This window comes from Mesoplodon densirostris, chromosome 6 (assembly GCF_025265405.1).
Source record: "Mesoplodon densirostris isolate mMesDen1 chromosome 6, mMesDen1 primary haplotype, whole genome shotgun sequence".
NCBI classification, from domain to species: Eukaryota; Metazoa; Chordata; class Mammalia; order Artiodactyla; family Ziphiidae; genus Mesoplodon; species Mesoplodon densirostris.
In genome coordinates this window covers 109,250,403-109,268,079 of record NC_082666.1, presented here as the reverse complement: position 1 = coordinate 109,268,079, position 17,677 = coordinate 109,250,403, and the positions used below count along the sequence as shown (strand labels likewise).

General features: G+C 37.5%; 1 long non-coding RNA gene across 1 annotated transcript; it reads right to left on the bottom strand.

Annotated features, from left to right (window-relative positions):
- Positions 1-599: 599 nt before the first annotated feature.
- Positions 600-16,014, bottom strand: LOC132492003 (uncharacterized). The gene is made up of 3 exons (XR_009532775.1): positions 15,512-16,014; positions 2,253-2,336; positions 600-1,065 (listed from the first exon to the last, which is right to left on the bottom strand). It is a non-coding gene; the product is annotated as an uncharacterized LOC132492003 (long non-coding RNA).
- Between the last annotated feature and the right edge of the window lie 1,663 nt (positions 16,015-17,677).

Sequence of the window (17,677 nt, the reverse complement as noted above, 5' to 3'; positions counted from 1 at the left end):
AACTTCCAGAAAGCTATAAAATAATGCATGCCAGGCACGGTAGATGAGGATTTAGAAAATGCTAACATCTTCTCTAGGAAATAAAGGTGGCATACCTATGTGGCTTTAAGCATTTTTGTGCATTAGCTGGCCCCCTGGATCTGGGAAAAAGCATCTGATTTTAAAGTTTCTCAGCCTCATTCTCTGCAATGAAATCTGAAGCTCTTCCTTCCTTCTCTGAGTCCAGAAGCTGGAATTGATACAGTGTGCTCTCTGTGATTTGTCTCTACCATTTGTTTCCAGTGACCACTTCAACTCAGATATCTCTCAATTCAGGGATCACTCCTAAACTTCAGGACGAAGGTCACTGCCCTTTTTATTCCCACCACAATTTTATGCTAGTAACCCTTTACAGAGTCAATAAATTTATTTTGTAGAATGTGCCCCCTGGACTCCACCTGCTAAATCTGTTTTGTGGGCAAATCATTTGTTACTTAGCTAAACAAATTTTATAAAATCATATTTCATAAAATTGTATTTTATAAAATGTTACTTTCTTATTTTATAAAACTGGTAAATCCAGGGATTTAGGCTTAATTATTATTTTTTAAAATGTTGGTACTCATTTTGCCAATTTTTCTCTTTTTACATATATCAGAAAATATGTTAAGAACTCAACTGTGAAGATACCACTATTTTTATTTTTTCTCACTTTTTGTACTTAACTTTTATAACAAACCTTTATTATTGCACAGGAAACAAGAAAGTTTGTTCCTTGGAAAACATCAGTCCTAAGAACATACTAAGTTAAAGCTTAGCATGTTAGATCTGCGAGTAGCCTTGTCTTTTTTTTTTTTTTTTTTTTGGTACGCAGGCCTCTCACTGTTGTGGCCTCTCCCGTTGCAGAGCACAGGCTCCGGACACGCCGGCTCAGCGGTCATGGCTCACGGGTCCAGCCGCTCCGCAGCATGTGGGATCTTCCCGGACCGGGGCACGAACCCGTGTCCCCTGCATCGGCAGGCGGACTCTCAACCACTGCGCCACCAGGGAAGCCCAACCTTGTCTTTTTTTTAATGATGCTTTTTTCTGAATTGGTAAAAAAAAAAAAAAAAAAAAAAAAAAAAAAAACCTTAAGGCTTAGGAACAGAAGCAAATTGAGAATTAAAATCCAAATCATTCAAATGAAGTTTGTCAGAACAGTTTGTGTGTGGAGAGGACAGCTTCTAGGCACTTCAGAGAAACCAGCAGGACAGAATTGAGAATAGCCAGCACCTTACAGGTCTTCCCACAGAAATGCTTTAATGCAAAGAGGTGACTAGATTTCACAGGGAGACCAGGGAGAGGATGCAGAGATAATTAAATCACATTCAAGCACCTGTTTACCTGGGAGGTAAGTTCCTTCATATTGTGGTCAGATGCTGTTTAGGGGGACACTGGTGCAGGGGAGGTGTTGGGAGGATGAACTCTTTTCTGAGTGATTTTGCAAGTGTGAAAATTCATCCAACAGAGATGCTAGAAAAATTTGCTCCTAGTAGCGAGCATCCAACATGATATTTTGGGACAAAAATGTGTATTTGGAAGAACTTTTCACAAAAGAGCAGTGATCGGAGGAAAAGATTCATATGGGCCTGGCTAGTAATATTCTTCCTTCACAATTTTCTTGTGGGTTCCTGAGGCCTGTTGTGACTGCTTGGAGACCTGGTCCCCAAGCAATGGCCCTCTTTGTCATACTCAGGGTAACCCAGGAAGTTGCTTGTCTGAAGCAGAAAAGGTTCTCCCTTCCACTCATGTCCTCTTGCTGATCAGATGAACACAGGGCATCATCTACAGCTGAGAGGTGTTTGTTAACTACCTTTGTTTCATAGGACACAACTCATATATACTCTACAGTAATGTTTATCACTGTCTTTTATAATCTCAAGGTAAGAAGTAATCAGTGTTAAAATCATTCTACTGGAATAACAAAGCACATGATTTTTTTTTTCCCTAATAGTGATTGAATTTGTTTGCTAGGGCTGCCATAACAAAATACCACACTGGCTACTAGGTGGCTTAAACAACAAAAATATATTTTCTCATAGCTCTAGAGGCTAGAAGTCCAAGATCAAAGTATCAAGTTTAGTTTCTTTGAGGTCTCTCTCCTTTGATGGCTACCTTCTCGCTGTGTCCTCACATGGTTGCCCCTCAGTCTGTGCATGTCTGTGTTCTAGTATTCCCCCCTTATAAAGATACAAGTCATCTTGGATTAGAGTCCATCCATATGATCATTTTACCTTAATTTTCTCTTCCAAAGCAGTATTTCCAAGTAGAAGTTAAGCTGACTGTACAAGCAATCAGGTATTGAATAAGAGGCATTGCTATGGAGACAAAAAAAACAATGGTTAATAATGGAGGCAAATTTCATACCAGTTTTTGAGTTCTGAGGGTAGACAGTTGAGAAGATCTCTAAATGTCAGGGTTAAAGCATCTTTTGTAGTTTGAATGTCCATCAGATGTTCAGGTAAACTTTCTGAGTGGTCCATATAGCAACAGGAACGAAGAAGACTGTCTAAACATGAGCTGCTGTGGAGATTTCTCTGAAGTTTATATTAAGATATCTACCTTCAGTATGCAGGACTTCAGAAAAAAAGGCAGTTTTAGTTTCAATTTTTCCAAGTTAAAAGGGTGGGAGAAAATTTGGAAACGCTAGTTTGGAGAGCTGTAGTCAGGTAGTGGAGGAAACTAGAAAAATTCAGGACACAGTCCAGTTTTCAGGTAATTAACAAAACTTCAAGGAAAATGAATAGCACTAGAATCTAATATCCACAATACGTATTTTGGTTTCTATCGAAAGATAATTTTTCTCTCTAAAATCACCCTCATTTCTATCAAAGATAGCCAAATTAAGACAAATTTGTTTGCAAAATAAGTCTAGATTCAATAAACTTGGTCTTATTTATATAAGTATAGCAAGGATTGTGACTGACCATATAGGCTTATTTTTTATTTTTATTTTTTGCTTTTATTAAGAGAATTTATTGCCTCTCTCTCCTCCCAATAGCTCAAACATGAAGAAGCAACATCAGAGGAAGACAGACAGAAAATGGCTCTTTGAGTTTGTCCTTCTTGGCATTGGTGAAGGAAGAGGCAGCTTTCTCAAAGTTTTTATCTGCTTAATAGGATGTAGTGGAGAAAGGGAACAAGGAAAGTCAGAGGATAAGTGAACAGGCTCTGCACCTACCAAGGATGTGTTATCCTCCTAATCGTCCCAGTAGGAATATTCCATTCATGTTCTTTGATCTGATCCTTGCATTGGAAGACACTTCTTTTGTTCATCTCTTTTTTTAATTTAATTTTTATTTTATATTGAAGTATAGTTGATTTACAATGTTGAATTAGTTTCAGGTGTACAGCAAAATGATTCAGTTATACATATACATATATCCATTCTTTTTCAGATTCTTTTGCCATATAGGTTATTACAGAATAGTGAGTAGAGTTCCCTTTGCTCTACAGTAGGGTCTTGTTGATTATCTATTTTATATATAGTAGTGTGTATATGTGAATCCAAACTCCTAATTTATCCCTCCCCATACCTTTTCCCTTTAGTAACCATAAGTTTGTTTTTTAAGTCTGTGAGTTTGTTTCTCTTTTGTAATTAAGTTCATTTGTATCATTTTTTCAGATTCCACAGATAAGTGATATCATATGATACTTGTCTTTCTCTGAATTACTTCACTTAGTATGATAACCTCTATGTCAATTCATGTTACTGCAAATGGCATTATTTCATTCATTTTTATGGCTGAGTAATATTCCATTGTATATATGTACCACATCTTCTTTATCCATTCATCTGTCAATGGACATTTAAATTGCTTTCATATCCTGGTTATTGTGAATAGTGCTGCACTGAACACTGGGGTGCATGTATCTTTTGGAAGTATAATTTTCTCCAGATACATGCCTAAGAGTAGGATTGATGGATCATATGGTAGTTCTATTTTTAGTTTTTTAAGGAATCCCATAATATTCTCCATAGTGGTTGAACCAATTTACATTCCCACCAACAGTGCAGGAGGACTCCTTTTCTCCACACCCTCTCCAACATTTTTGTAGTCTACAGTTTGTAGACTTTTTGATGACGGTTACTCTGACTGGTGTGAGGTGATACCTCATTGTGGTTTTGATTTGCATTTCTCTAATAATTAGCGATGTTGAGCAGATTTTCATGTGCTTTTTGCCCATCAGTATGTCTTCTTTGGAGAAATGTCTATTTAGATCTTCTGTCCATTTTTTGATTGGGTTGTTTGCTTTTTTGATATTGAGCTGCATGAGCTATTTGTATACTTTGGAGATTATTCCATTGTCAGTCTCATCATTTGCAAATATTTTCTCCCATTCTGTAGGTTGTCTTTTTGTTTTGTTTATGGTTTCCTTTGCTGTGCAAAAGCTTTTAAGTTTGATTAGGTCCCATTTGTTTATTTTAGTTTTTGTTTTCTTTCCTCTAGGAGGTGGATCCAAAAAGATATTGCTGCTGTGAAAGAGTGTTCTGCCTGGATTTTCCTCTAAGCGTTTTATAATATCCAGTCTTACATTTAGGTCTTTAATGCATTTTGAGTTTATTTTTGTCTGTGATGTTAGAAAATTGTTCTAATTTCATTTTTTTACATGTAGCTGTCCAGTTTTCCCAGCACCACTTATGGAAGAGACTGTCTTTTCTCCATTGTATATTCCTGCCTCCTTTGTCATAGATTAATTGACCATAGTTGTGTGGGTTTATTTCTGGGCTTTCTATTGTGTTCCATTGATCTATATTTCTGTTTTTGTGCAAGTACCATACTGATTACTGTAGCTTTGTATTATAGCCTGAAGACAGTGAGCCTGATTCCTCCAGCTCCATTTTGCTTTCATAGTATGCTTTGGCTATTTGGGGGTTTGTGTTTCTATACACATTTTAAAATTTTCTGTTCTAGTTCTGTGAAAAATGCCATTGGTGGGGGCTTTCCTGGCGGTCCGGTGGTTGGGACTTCACCTTCCAATGAGGAGGATGCAGGTTCGATCCCTGGTCAGGGAGTTGGGATCCCACATGCCATGCAACCAAAAAAACACACACAAAAAACAAAAACCAAAACATAAAACAGAAGCAATATTGTAACAAATTCAATAAAGACTTTAAAAATGGTCCACATGAAAAAAATCTAAAAAAAAAAATTCCACTGGTAATTTAATAGGGATTGCATTGAATCTGTAGATTGCCTTAAGTAGTATAGTCATTTTGACAGTATTGATTCTTCCAATCCAAGCACATGGTATATCTCTCCATCTGTTTGTGTCACTTTCGATTTCTTTCATCAGCATCTTAGAGTTTTCAGAGTACAGGTCTTTTGTCTCCTTAGGTAGATTTATTTATAGGTATTTATTCTCTTTGATGTGATGGTAAATGGGATTCCTTCCATAATTTCTCTTTCTGATCTTTTGTTTTTGGTGTATAGGAATGAAAGAGATTTCTGTGTATTAATTTTGTATTCTGTGACTTTACTGAATTCATTGATGTGGTGTATCACACTGATTGATATGTGGAGATTGAAAAATCCTTGCATCCTTGGGATAAATCCCACTTGATCATGGTGTCTGAGCCTTTTAATGCGTTGTTGGATTCACTTTGCTAGTATTTTGTAAATGATTTTTGAGTCTATGTTCATCAGTGATATTGACTAATTTTTTCTTTTTTTGTAGTACCTTTGTTTGGTTTTGGTATCAGGGTGATTATGGCCTCATAGGATGAGTTTGGGAATGTTTCTTCTTCTGAAATTTTATGGAATAGTTTCAGAAGAACAGGTGTTTAGTGTTCTCTAAATGCTTCATAGAATTCACCTGTGAAGCCATCTGATCTTGGACTTTTGTTTGTTGGGAGCTTCTTTTTTTTAAATAAATTTTAATAAATTTAAAGAGTAAATTTATTTATTTATTTTATTTTTGGCTGCATTGGGTGTTTGTTGTTGTATGTAGGCTTTCTTTTTTTAGTTGTGGCAAGCAGGGGCTACTCTGCATTGTGGTGCATGGGCTACTCATTGCGGTGGCTTCTCTTGTCGCAGAGCATGGGATCTAGGCACGTGAGCTTCAGTAGTTGTGGCATGCAGGCTCAGCAGCTGTGGTTCGTGGGCTCTAGAGAGCAGGCTTAGTAGTTGTGACCCACGGGCTTAGTTGCTCTGTGACATGTGGGATCTTCCTGGACCAGGGTTCGAACCCGTGTCCCCTGCCTTGGCAGGTGGTTTCTTAACAACTGCGCCACCAGGGATGCCCTGTTGGAGTTTCTTCATCACAGTTTCAATTTCAGGACTTGTGATTTGTCTGTTCATATTTTCTATTTCTTCCTGGTTCAGTCTTCGAAGGTTGTACCTTTCTAAGAATTTGTCCATTTCTTCTAGGTTGTGCATTTTACAGGCATATAGTTTCTGGTCGTAGTCTCTTATGAGCTTTTGTATTTCTGTGGTGTCCATTGTAACTTCTTTTGTATTTCTAATTTTATCGCTTTGAGCTCTCCCCATTTTTTTCTTGATGATGCTGGCTAATGGTTTATCAATTTTGTTTATCTTTTCAAAGAACCAGCTTCTAGTTTCATTGATCTTTCCTACTGTTTTCTTTGTCTCTCATTTATTTCTGCTCTGATCTATATGATTTCTTTCCTTCTACTTGATTTGGGTTTTGTTTGTTCTCCTTTCTCTAGTTGCTTTACGTATAACGTTAGGCTGTTTATTTGAGATTTTTCTTGTTTCCTGAGGTAAGATTTTATCACTATAAACTTCCCTCTTAGAAATGCTTCTGCTGCATCCCATAGGTTTTGGATCTTCATGTTTTTGTTTTCATTCGTAGGTATTTTTTAATTTTTGCTTTGATTTCTTCAGTGATACATTGGTTGCTTATAGCATATTGTTTAGCCTCCATGTATTTGTGTTTTTTACAGTTTTTTTTCTTGTAGTTGATTTCTAATCTCATAGCATTGTGTTTGGAATAGGTGCTTCATATGATTTCAATTTTCTTAAATTTACCAAGGCTCACTTTGTGGCGCAGCGTGTGATCTATCCTGGAGAATGTTTCGTGTGCACTTGAGGAGAATGTGTATTCTGTTGCTTTCAGATGGAATGCTCTCTAAATATCAATTAAGTCCTTCTGGTCTAATGTATCATTCAAGGCCTGTGTTTTCATATTGATTTTGTCTGGATGATCTGTGCATTGATGAAAGTGGGGTGTTAACATCCCCCAATACTATTGTGTTACTGTCAATTTCTCCTTTTATGGCTATTAGCATTTGCCTTATATATTGAGGCGTTCCTATGTTGGGTGAATATATATTTACAATTGTTGAATCTTCTTCTTGGATTGATTCCTTGATCATTATGCAGTGTCTTGGTCCTTCTTGGTCCTTGTTACAGTCTTTATTTTAGAGTCTATTTTGTCTGATATGACTATTGCTACGCTGGCTTTCCTTTGATTTCCATTTGTATGGAATACCTTTCTTTTACCCTCTCACTTTCAGTCTGTGTGGGTGTCTAGATCTAAAGTGAGTTTCTAGTAGGCAGCATATATATGGTTCTTGCTTTTGTATCTGTTCAGCCAGTCTATGTCTTTTGGTTGGAGCATTTAGTCTCTTTACTTTTAATGTAATTATCAATATGTATGTTCTTACTGTCATTTTGTTCATTGTTTTGGGTTTGTTTTTGTAGCTCTTTTTTCTTCCCTTCCTCTTTTGTTCTCTTCCCTTGTGGTTTGATGACCATCTTTAGTGTTGCATTTGGGTTGCTTTTTCTTTGTGTATCTATTGTCGATTTCTGGTTTGCATTTCCCATGAGGTTTTGATATAGCAGAATGTATATATATATATATATATATATATATATATATATATATATATGAAAAGTTGCTTTAAGTTGCTGGTCTCTTAATTTCAAATGCATTTCCAATATCCTGCATTTGTACTCTCCTCTTCTCATGATTGCTTGTTTTGATATCATATTTGTGAGTGGATGATTTCCTACCTTTACTGTATGTTTGCCTTTAATGGTGAGCTTTCCCATTCATAATTTTCTTCTTTTCTAGTTGTGGCATTTTCTTTTTCATCTAGAGAAGTTCCTTTAGCATTTGTTGTAAAGCTGGTTTGATGGTGCTGAATTCTCTTAGCTTTTGTTTGTCTATAAAGCTTTTGATTTCTCTGTCAGGTCTGAATAAGAGCCTTGCTGGGTAGAGTACTTTTGGTCATAGGTTTTTGCCTTTCATCACTGTAAATATATTGGGCCACTCCCTTCTGGCCTGCAGAGTTTCTGCTGAAAAAATCAGCTGATAAGCTTACTGGGGTTTCCTTGTATGTTATTTGTTGTTTTTCTCTTGTTGCTTTTAATGTTTTCTTTGTCTTTAATTTTTGTCCATTTCATTCATGTGTGTTGGCATGTTCCTCTTTGGGTTTGCCCTGTATTTCACTCTCTGTGCTTCCTGGACTTGAGTGACTGTTCCTTTTCCATGTTAGGGAAGTTTTTGGCTATTATCTCTTCAAATATTTTTTCAGCCCCTCTGTCTCTCTCTTCTCCTTCTGGGACCCCTATAATGTGAATGTTGGCACATTTAATGTTGTCCCAGAGGTCTCTTAGACTGTCCTCATTTGTTTTCATGTTTTTTCTTTATTCGGTTCCAAAGCAGTGATTTTCACCAATCTGTCTACCAGCTCACTTATTTATTCTTCTGCCTCATTTATTCTGCTATTGATTACTTGTAGAGTATTTTTCATTTCAGTTATTGTTTATCTCTGTTTTTTAAAACTTCTAGCTCTTTGTTTAAACTTTCATCTATGTTCTTGGTCTGTGCCTCCATTCTTTTTCCAGTTACTTGTATCATCTTTACTATCATTACTCTGAATTCTTTTTCAGGAAGATTGCCTATCATCTCCACTTCACTTAGGTGTTCTTCCAGAGTTTGATGATGTTCCTTCATCTGGAACACATTTCTCTGCCTTTTGTGTTTGTAGCCTCCTTTCCTCAGGCTGCAGGATCTTGGCTCCTCTCACTTCTGGTGCCTGCCCCCTGATGGGTGAGGTTGGTCCAGGAGCTTGTGCAGTCTTCCTGGTGGTAGGGACTGGTGCCTGCCCACTGGTGAGTGGAGCTGGGTTTTCTCCCTCTGGTGGGCAGGGCTGTGTCAAGTGGTGTTTAGAGGCGGCTGTGCGATCAGAATAAATTTAGGCAGCCTGTCTGCTCATGGGAGGGTCTGTGTTCCCACCCTGTTGGTTGTTTGCCCTGAGGCATCCCAGAACTGGAGACTGCAGGCTATTGGGTGGGGCCAGGTCTCAGTGCCCAAATGGTGACCTCCAGGAAAGCTCACACCAAAAAATATTCCCTGGGTCCTCTGCCACCAGTGTTCTTGCCCCCACAGTGAGCCACAGCCAACTTCTTCCTCCCCAGGAGACCCTCCAAGACCCTCAGGTAGGTCTGGCCCAAGCTTTTATGGAGTTACTGCTTTGCCCTGAGTCCCAGTACACATGAAACCTTGTGTGCACCCTCCAAAAGTGGAGTCTCTTTCCCCCAATCCTGTGGAGCTCCTGCCCTCAAGTCCCACTGGCCTTCAAGATCAAATGCTCTGGGATCTCCTCCTCTCATTGCCATGTCCCCAGGCTGAGGAGCCTCACGTGGGTCTCAGAACTCTCACTCCTGTGGGAAAACCTCTGTGATATGATGATTATTTTCCACTTTCTGGGTCACCCACCCAGCAGGTATGAGATTTGATTATATCACAAAAGCACCCCTCCTACCATCTAGTTGTAGCTTCTTCTTTGTCTCTGGATGTAGAGTGTCTTTTTTGTATGTTCAAGTCTTTTTTGTTGATGGTTGTTCAGCAGTTCGTTGTGATTTGGGTGGTTTCATGAGAGGAGGTGAGCTCACGTCCTTCTACTCTGCCATCTTTCTCTCTACCCTCTCTCCTGAATGTCACTGTGAGGAGTTCTGGCTTCTTAAAGTTCAATTTTGATTGAAATTCATGAAGGACTTCAGGTTTTACCTCTGGTCAACCACTATCTCTGCAGAATATCTCCAAGGTTAGAGGGAAATCTCCCATATAGGCTCTTTTCAATCTGCTTTGCTGGAACTTTTTATAAGGAATCGCCAGATTAAACTTTTAATAGTCCCTTGAGGCTAAGAAGCCAAGCCAATCATTTGACATCTATAGATTTGGGTGAATTCTTCTCCTCAATGTCCCCCAAATATTCTGAGGTTCTTGCATTTGCCAGGAAGTGACCTTCCTTACTCAGCTAGTAAGGCTGCTGGGAACTCTAAGCAAGGTACCACACTATTTTCCCAAGGGGCTTTATAGGCTCCATGAAGTCAACCTTAGTTCCTTAAAGCTGTTTGGTCAAACCTAAGTTTATGTATATCTCTCTCAACTATGACATTCTAGGCAGAACTTTAGTAATATAATCAATGTTTGCAATTATGTGCTATTATAAGGAGAACAGATTCTTATTGAAATTATGCAAATAACTATATTGCCAAGAAAATAAAAATGTTCACTGAAAGCTTCTGAATTCTGGAGGAATCGGGTAGGGAGAAAAATACAAATGATTCAATTTTGCTTACAAGGGTATAATTTACCAAACTGCTCTAAGCTTAAGAGAGAAAAACAAATTTTCCGACATTTGGAGAAACAAAACTTAAAAAAAAAAACACAGCAATGTTTCAAATGTAAAAATCATAGGGCTTCCCTGGTGGTGCAGTGGTTGAGAGTCTGCCTGTGATGCAGGGGACCCGGGTTCGTGCCCCGGTCTGGGAGGATCCCACATACCGTGGAGCGGCTGGGCCTGTGAACCATGGCTGCTGAGCCTGCGCATCCGGAGCCTGTGCTCCACAACGGGAGAGGCCACAACAGTGAGAGGCCCGCGTACCACGAAAAAAAATCATAAAATGGGGATTTCCTGGTGGCACAGTGTTTAAGAATCTGCCTGCCAGTGCAAGGGACATGGGTTCAAACCCTGGTCCAGGAAGATCCCACATGCCGCAGAGCAACTAAGCCCACGTGCCACAACTACTGAGCCTGTATTCTAGAGCCCATGAGCCACAACTACTAAAGCCCGTGAGCCACAACTACTGAAGCCCATGCACCTAGAGCCCATGCTCTACAACAAGAGAAGCCACTGCAATGAGAAGCCCACGCACCACAACGAAGAGTAGCTGCCATTCGCTGCAACTAGAGAAAGCCCCCACACAGCAACAAAGACCCAATGCAGCCAAAAATAAATAAACTAAATAAATTTATTTTTAAAATCATAAAATATTATAACCATCTTCTTCAGTTTATTTAGTCCCATGTAATTACTTCTTGTTTTGTTTGATCTTTTGTTAGAAGTTTTATGAAACCGTCAATTTCTCCATTAGGGTTTTGTAAATTCTTACTCAGTTCAGTGTAATGATTTGAAATTCATCAGAAACTTGTGTTCCAGAATACTTGTTAGATCCTTTTCCATGAATTTCTCTGAACATGAAACACATTTTCAGTAAGCTTTTGTAAAAGCATCTGAGTAAAACCATTGTCTAAGTAATAAAAGACAAATATCCATTACTAAAAATTTGATTCATTCTAATGGAATTGACAAGAAAATTTATCTCTGTGACACAAAACATTTAAGATAATAACTAGAATTATGACTGATAACATTATACTAGGACATATCCAATTTTAGGAATTTCATATACTTTCTAGAACATTTATATTAATAACATTCACCCTTATGATATAACCTAGAGTTTATGATCATTTATTTAGCAATGCTTCCCATGTAAGTAACATACCAAATAAGCCTAATGAGTTTCATAGCTCTCTTTTCTAATAAGATAAAACAAATCTTTGAGGGTGTTCCAAGGGGCCTCTGGAAAACCTGAACATTATTTCCAGGTCAATAAGACTTCATTTTGAATTTGACTTGGGGGAAAATCTACTTTTTCAAAAATAAAAATGTTTTAAAACACTTTGTCAAATATGATCATATGTCACTGTGAATTAATATTTAGTTATCAATTTAATCAAAGTGACAAAGATTCACATGTAAATACAGATAGTTAAATAGTGTAAAAAGACTTAGCTCTTTTAATGTTGAAAGCACTCAGTTTTTCTTCAAAATTATCAGACTCATCAAGACAAAATGTGCAATATTTGTTTTGCTAGACAGATTACATTAAATGTAAAAAAAAGTCTTTGTTTACAATTTCTCATTAAGAGCAGACCAATAATTAAGAAAATTTTGCAAAAAGAGAGAAAAAACAAATTTTAATTTTCTACCAGCTTACTTTGGATATTAAAACTCAATCACTTTATTAAATTCATTCCAATCTTAGACCTGACTACACATAAAATTCCTTTCTAAAGATTCCTTTTTAACAAACCTCTTACAACTTTCTCTGCCCATTTTGATTTGTCCCTTGTTCTCTTTCCCATTTAGAAGTTACCAGCTTTAGGACAAAAATCACTTAACAAAGTTTTTACATGAACAAAAACATCTCCATAGCTTACACTTTTTCTTACCCCAAAACATATTCTAATTTCCTTATAATTCCTAGTAGCTTTAACCACATATATTATTTACAATTCTTAATCCTTTGAAGCTTTAATTTTTTTGTAAAGATAAAGTTAAAAATTATTAACTGTGTAAGTATTTTGTGGCTTGGCAAACTTATAAATACATTTCATAATTTCTAGAAACATATTCGACTTCATAGTACAAGCTTTTTTTTTTTTTTTTTTTTATTTATTTATGGCTGTGTTGGGTCTTTGTTTCTGTGTGAGGGCTTTCTCTAGTTGTGGCAAGCGGGGGCCACTCCTCATCTCGGTGCACGGGCCTCTCACTATCACGGCCTCTCTTGTTGCAGAGCACAGGCTCCAGACGCGCAGGCTCAGTAATTGTGGCTCACAGACCCAGTTGCTCTGCGGCATGTGGGATCTTCCCAGACCAGGGCTCGAACCCGTGTCCCCTGCATTGGCAGGCAGATTCTCAACCACTGTGCCACCAGGGAAGCCCCATAGTACAAGCTTTTAATGAAGCACAAGACATGTTTACTAATAGAACCAAACATATTTAGTGTGTAATAAGAGGTCAAAAGTAGGTAAACTTAGACTCATGCAGCAATTAATATTTCAGTATTTTGTCTTAGTTGGAAATGATCTAGACATTCAATTCATTTAATTTAACTTAGCAAAACTCTAAGGGTACAATTTATCAAAGACATTTAGAAAACTATTTAAGTTGACATAGCAAAAACAATTATTGCTAAAAAAAGTTTACCTAAAAGAATTCTTATCTTATGTCTATTTAATTAATTTGTTCTTAACAATCACTCAGATTACTCATGACAGTTTCATAAGATGTTAAAGTAGTGTTAGCCATCATCTTAAATTATTATTATTATTACTGTTTTCTGAGAAATTTTCTAAAAGAGATAACATGAGCTTATTTGACTTTTAGTAAAACTACATAGCATAAAGCTATTATACTTAATGCTGATAACTCTTAAGATATGTCTGTATTAATTAAACCATTAAACCTGAACTAGATTTTGCTTACCAAAAATTATCTAAGATCATGTGAATTTGAAAAATATTTGTATTCGTTTTTGTTATATTTTTGAGAATTTTTAGATTGCTTGTTGGAATAAATTAAGTTTACTCACTCAGATAGCTACAGTCTTTTATTAGTTATGGAGAAGACTTTTAAGTCTTCTTGCCCTTTAAGTGTACTTGCCCTTGATAAACAATTTTAAGGAGACTGTGATTTAGAGTTTGAGCAAGAGAGGGTTTTTTTTTGGTGGTTTTTGTTTAAAAAAAACCTCTTTCCTTTTTTTTCTTTAAATTTTAGTTTCAGGTTCTAACAATTGAGATAATCTGGGCTCAGTCTCAGGCAATGTGGCTGTGTTTACATTTCAAAGACATGGTAAGATTTATAACGTTAAGGGACAGAGAAAAAAATGTAAATTTTCTTCTGTGAGTTTTGGAGTGTATTTTTCTATTATCATAAGTCTCAGGGTAATTATTATTTTAAAAACTTTTTCTTCTTAAGTACAGGACAATTTTGCTCCAATTATCCTCAACTTTTATAATATCTACAAGAATTTGAGAGGAATAGGTTTCAGGGTTGGTGAAGATAAATGGGCCTTGACTTGTTCCTAAGTTGCATTTCTGGTTTTGTAGAGATTTGGAAGACAAAGATAATTGTTTCTATTAGCTCTTGAATATTGGCTTCCAACTGATCTTTTCCTAATTATTTGTAGGAGGGCCTAAGGAATTGCTGAGGAGATGGGGCAATTTTTAAAATTTTTCTTAAAAAGGGGAATTCACGTTGGATCTTTAAGTCTAATTTCTGTTATTTCATCTTAATAACGATTCCCTAAGGCTAGCTGTTATACATTATTTTTCCTTTCAATTTGATCCTTCCATAAATACCAATATGACAGCTGTTTATGATGAGAGCTCTCAAAAAGGTAATCTTTTAAATACAGCATATTTAAAGGATCCATCATCTGGCCATTGAGGAGTAAGACCTTTCATTAATTTCAAATAGTGACTCAAATCAGTAAGGCTTTTTATGGAACGACCCAGAGGTAACTTTTCAGGCTTAGAATAAATCCTTACCATAGATGAAATAAGCATACTTTCAGATGGAGAGGGCACGGATGGTATAGCCCCTATAATGTGAAAATTCATTTCCAAGGATAATCTAAGAAAGCAAAGGCCTTCATTGCACAGGCAGTAAGGGTGGTATAATGCAAACTGTGTCCCTGGTCTCTCCTGGGAATTTGAGGCACCTCTGATCCCAAACCTACTAATCTGTGACATCAGGCATATGCTGCTGGAATGGGACTTTTCCAACACTTACAAGGTAATGAAGGTTGAAACAACAAAGGCCCCTTATGGACTGGGTCCCCTTAGGACAAACTCCTCTGACAGCTGGCACGACAAGACTAGAGTGTGCTGTTTATGACTTTGCGTCTCAGAACCCCAGTCAATTCAACTGGTTACCAGATGCACCCCAGTAAATACACCATCCAGATGGTGGAGACCAGAGAGAATATTCTCACTGGACAAAAAGCCAAACTCTCAGGACATAGAAAAATACAGAAGGAAAAATCTCATCCAGTTTTTATCTAGAGGACTGACAGCAAAGTTTGTCTTAATAGGCACTGGACTGGAGAGAACTGTTAACTCACCAGTCTGTGAGGCTGTCTCCAACAGCAGACTTATAGGGCCTATGCCTGTACTCTGCCCTATGGTTCTTTCTTCTTATGAAACATGACTCAGGAGACAGAGACAAAGAAAAACAGTGACTATCTCTGGGAGGAAAGGATTAAGAAAAACTGAGACGAGATTACTCATTTCCAAAAACCAGATTTTCTATGTCACAAGGATCTTGCTCCATAAGTATTTTCTTCTGCTAATCTAAATTTAGAGATAGAGAAAAGGAGACTCTTAAGCACTTTCCCACCCACCAGACCTTACAGGCCTGGGAAGTTGAGGAGATAAGAAATTTTACCTTCTGCTGGCCTTTGTCATGTGTCCTAGGATCTCTCAACTGCAGCCGTCTTGTGGTGGGAAGCAGGGTTTAGCCAGCTTCCTGGTTGTCTTGTCAGCTGTTGAGGAGGAAGAAATGTCCCTGCCAACCTTCTTGAGTTAAAGAAGTAACAAGGTTTATACAGCCTTCTTGACCCTGCATTCCCTATCTCTGGTGCTAATGATGTCTTTCTACCTCCTGCTACAGGGAGGGCACCATTCACATGAGATATTAATTTCCTGCTTTCATGGAGACAGATAGGAAGGTCAGTGTGTCTCTCTTGCATCAGTCATTTCTTCAGTAACTTTAATTCAAAGTAATATTCCACTGAGGCATATTTTGGAGCATCCTGCCCTGGGCACCAACAAAGTCAAATGGTTTAGAGAGAAAGCAAGTCCCTTTGTCAGCAGTGACCTGTGCTCATGGTGATTGTTATTCCATCTCCACAATACCGTTGGGCTGGGTGCTCAAGAAACAGAGCTGTGAAAACATGGCTCCTGTCTCTTATAATTTATAGTAACAATGTTTCAAAGAAAAACTTTTATTTAGTGCCTCCTTTGTGTTAGACAATAATGCTGGTATATTTTCAAGATATACAAATAATAGAAAGAGACATGTATGGTACTTGAATTGTAGTGAGACATTAAAAATTTTCCCCCCCAAAACATCTTTTTCTTTATACTTATAAGAAAAAAAAATGTAGATTCATTTTGGATAAGATAAAGAAAATGTATGAAGTGATAAATCTAACCTGAGAAAGTAGAAAAGAACACAGTACACAGGCTCTGAGCATTCTACTCACAGAAAATATTGTCCTGTTCTTTTGCAATATGGACTTGTTCCCCTGTCCCTATGGCTGTCTCTTCCCCTCTCTGTTTCTGCCCCTCTTCTCTCTCTCCCTCACACATACACACATTCACTCCCCTACAAAAAAACCCATTGACTAAATGCTAATTGGCAGGCACTGTGCTCAAACTGAGGCTACAGTTAAAAGCAGAGATCATTTTTCCATCCTCATCAAACGTATATTCCAAGATGGAGAAAGTGAATACTAACCAAAGAGTCACACAACCATAATATTGCAACCACAACTAACAACCATAACCACGGAGTTAAGCTAAGCAAGCCACTATTGTCAGCTGTCTCTCAACCCTCAGTAGAGTGTGTTCCACTTAAAGGCCTTGAGTAAGTCAATATTCTGTTGAGAAAAGCCAGGAAATTTCTCAGTCTTCCACATCTGATATTATGCAGTTTGGAATGTCAGGAACAAGAGTGAGGGGAAAGCTCATTCAGAACTGCAGCTAACCAGTTTCTCTCTTTCTGACTGCTGCAATAACCTCCTAGTCTATCCTGTGTTTACTCCTGTTCCTCTGGCCTGTTCACAGAGCTGCCAAAGTGGTCCCTTAAAATTTAAGCCTGATTGTGCCACTCTATACTCAAAATCGTCCAGTGAATTCAATTTAATTACAATAAATCCAAAGTTCTCACCAAGGCCTCAAAGTCCTTTTTGATCTGTTCTCCCCTTCTCCCATGTCTCTCTTGGCCTCATTCCTACCACTCTCCCCCTTGTTTTCTGTAATCCAGCCAAACTTGCTTCTTCTGCAGCTTTTACTAAAACACTACTTAGTAGACAAACAATTTATTTTAAATTAGGCAAAAAATTTAATAAGACACTTAACCAAAGAAGATACATGAATGGTAAATAAGCAACATTTTAAAATGTTCAGCATTATTAGTCATCAAAGAAAAATTAAAACCACAATGCAAATAACTTCACATCTACTAGAATGACTAAAATTAAAAAGATTGATAGCATCAAATGTTAGTAAGGATGGAGAACAGCCAGAAGTCTCATACATTCCTGAAGAAAATGTGAAATGATGTACTACTTTGGAAAACAGTTTGGCATTAATACAACCCCCTAATTTCACCCCCTAGGAATTTAAATGAGAAAAATATGTCCACACAAAATTTGTACATGAACGTTCATAGAAACAACTTTATTCATGATTGTGAAACTGAGTAGGATCCTGTGGGGCCTTCCCAGTGACAGACTCCCAGTGTTCCCTGCTTCTTGTTTGTAGAACAAAGCTTTAGTCTCCTAGGCCCCCCTTGATTTCCAAAGTGCAGTTAATGATTATAGAACTG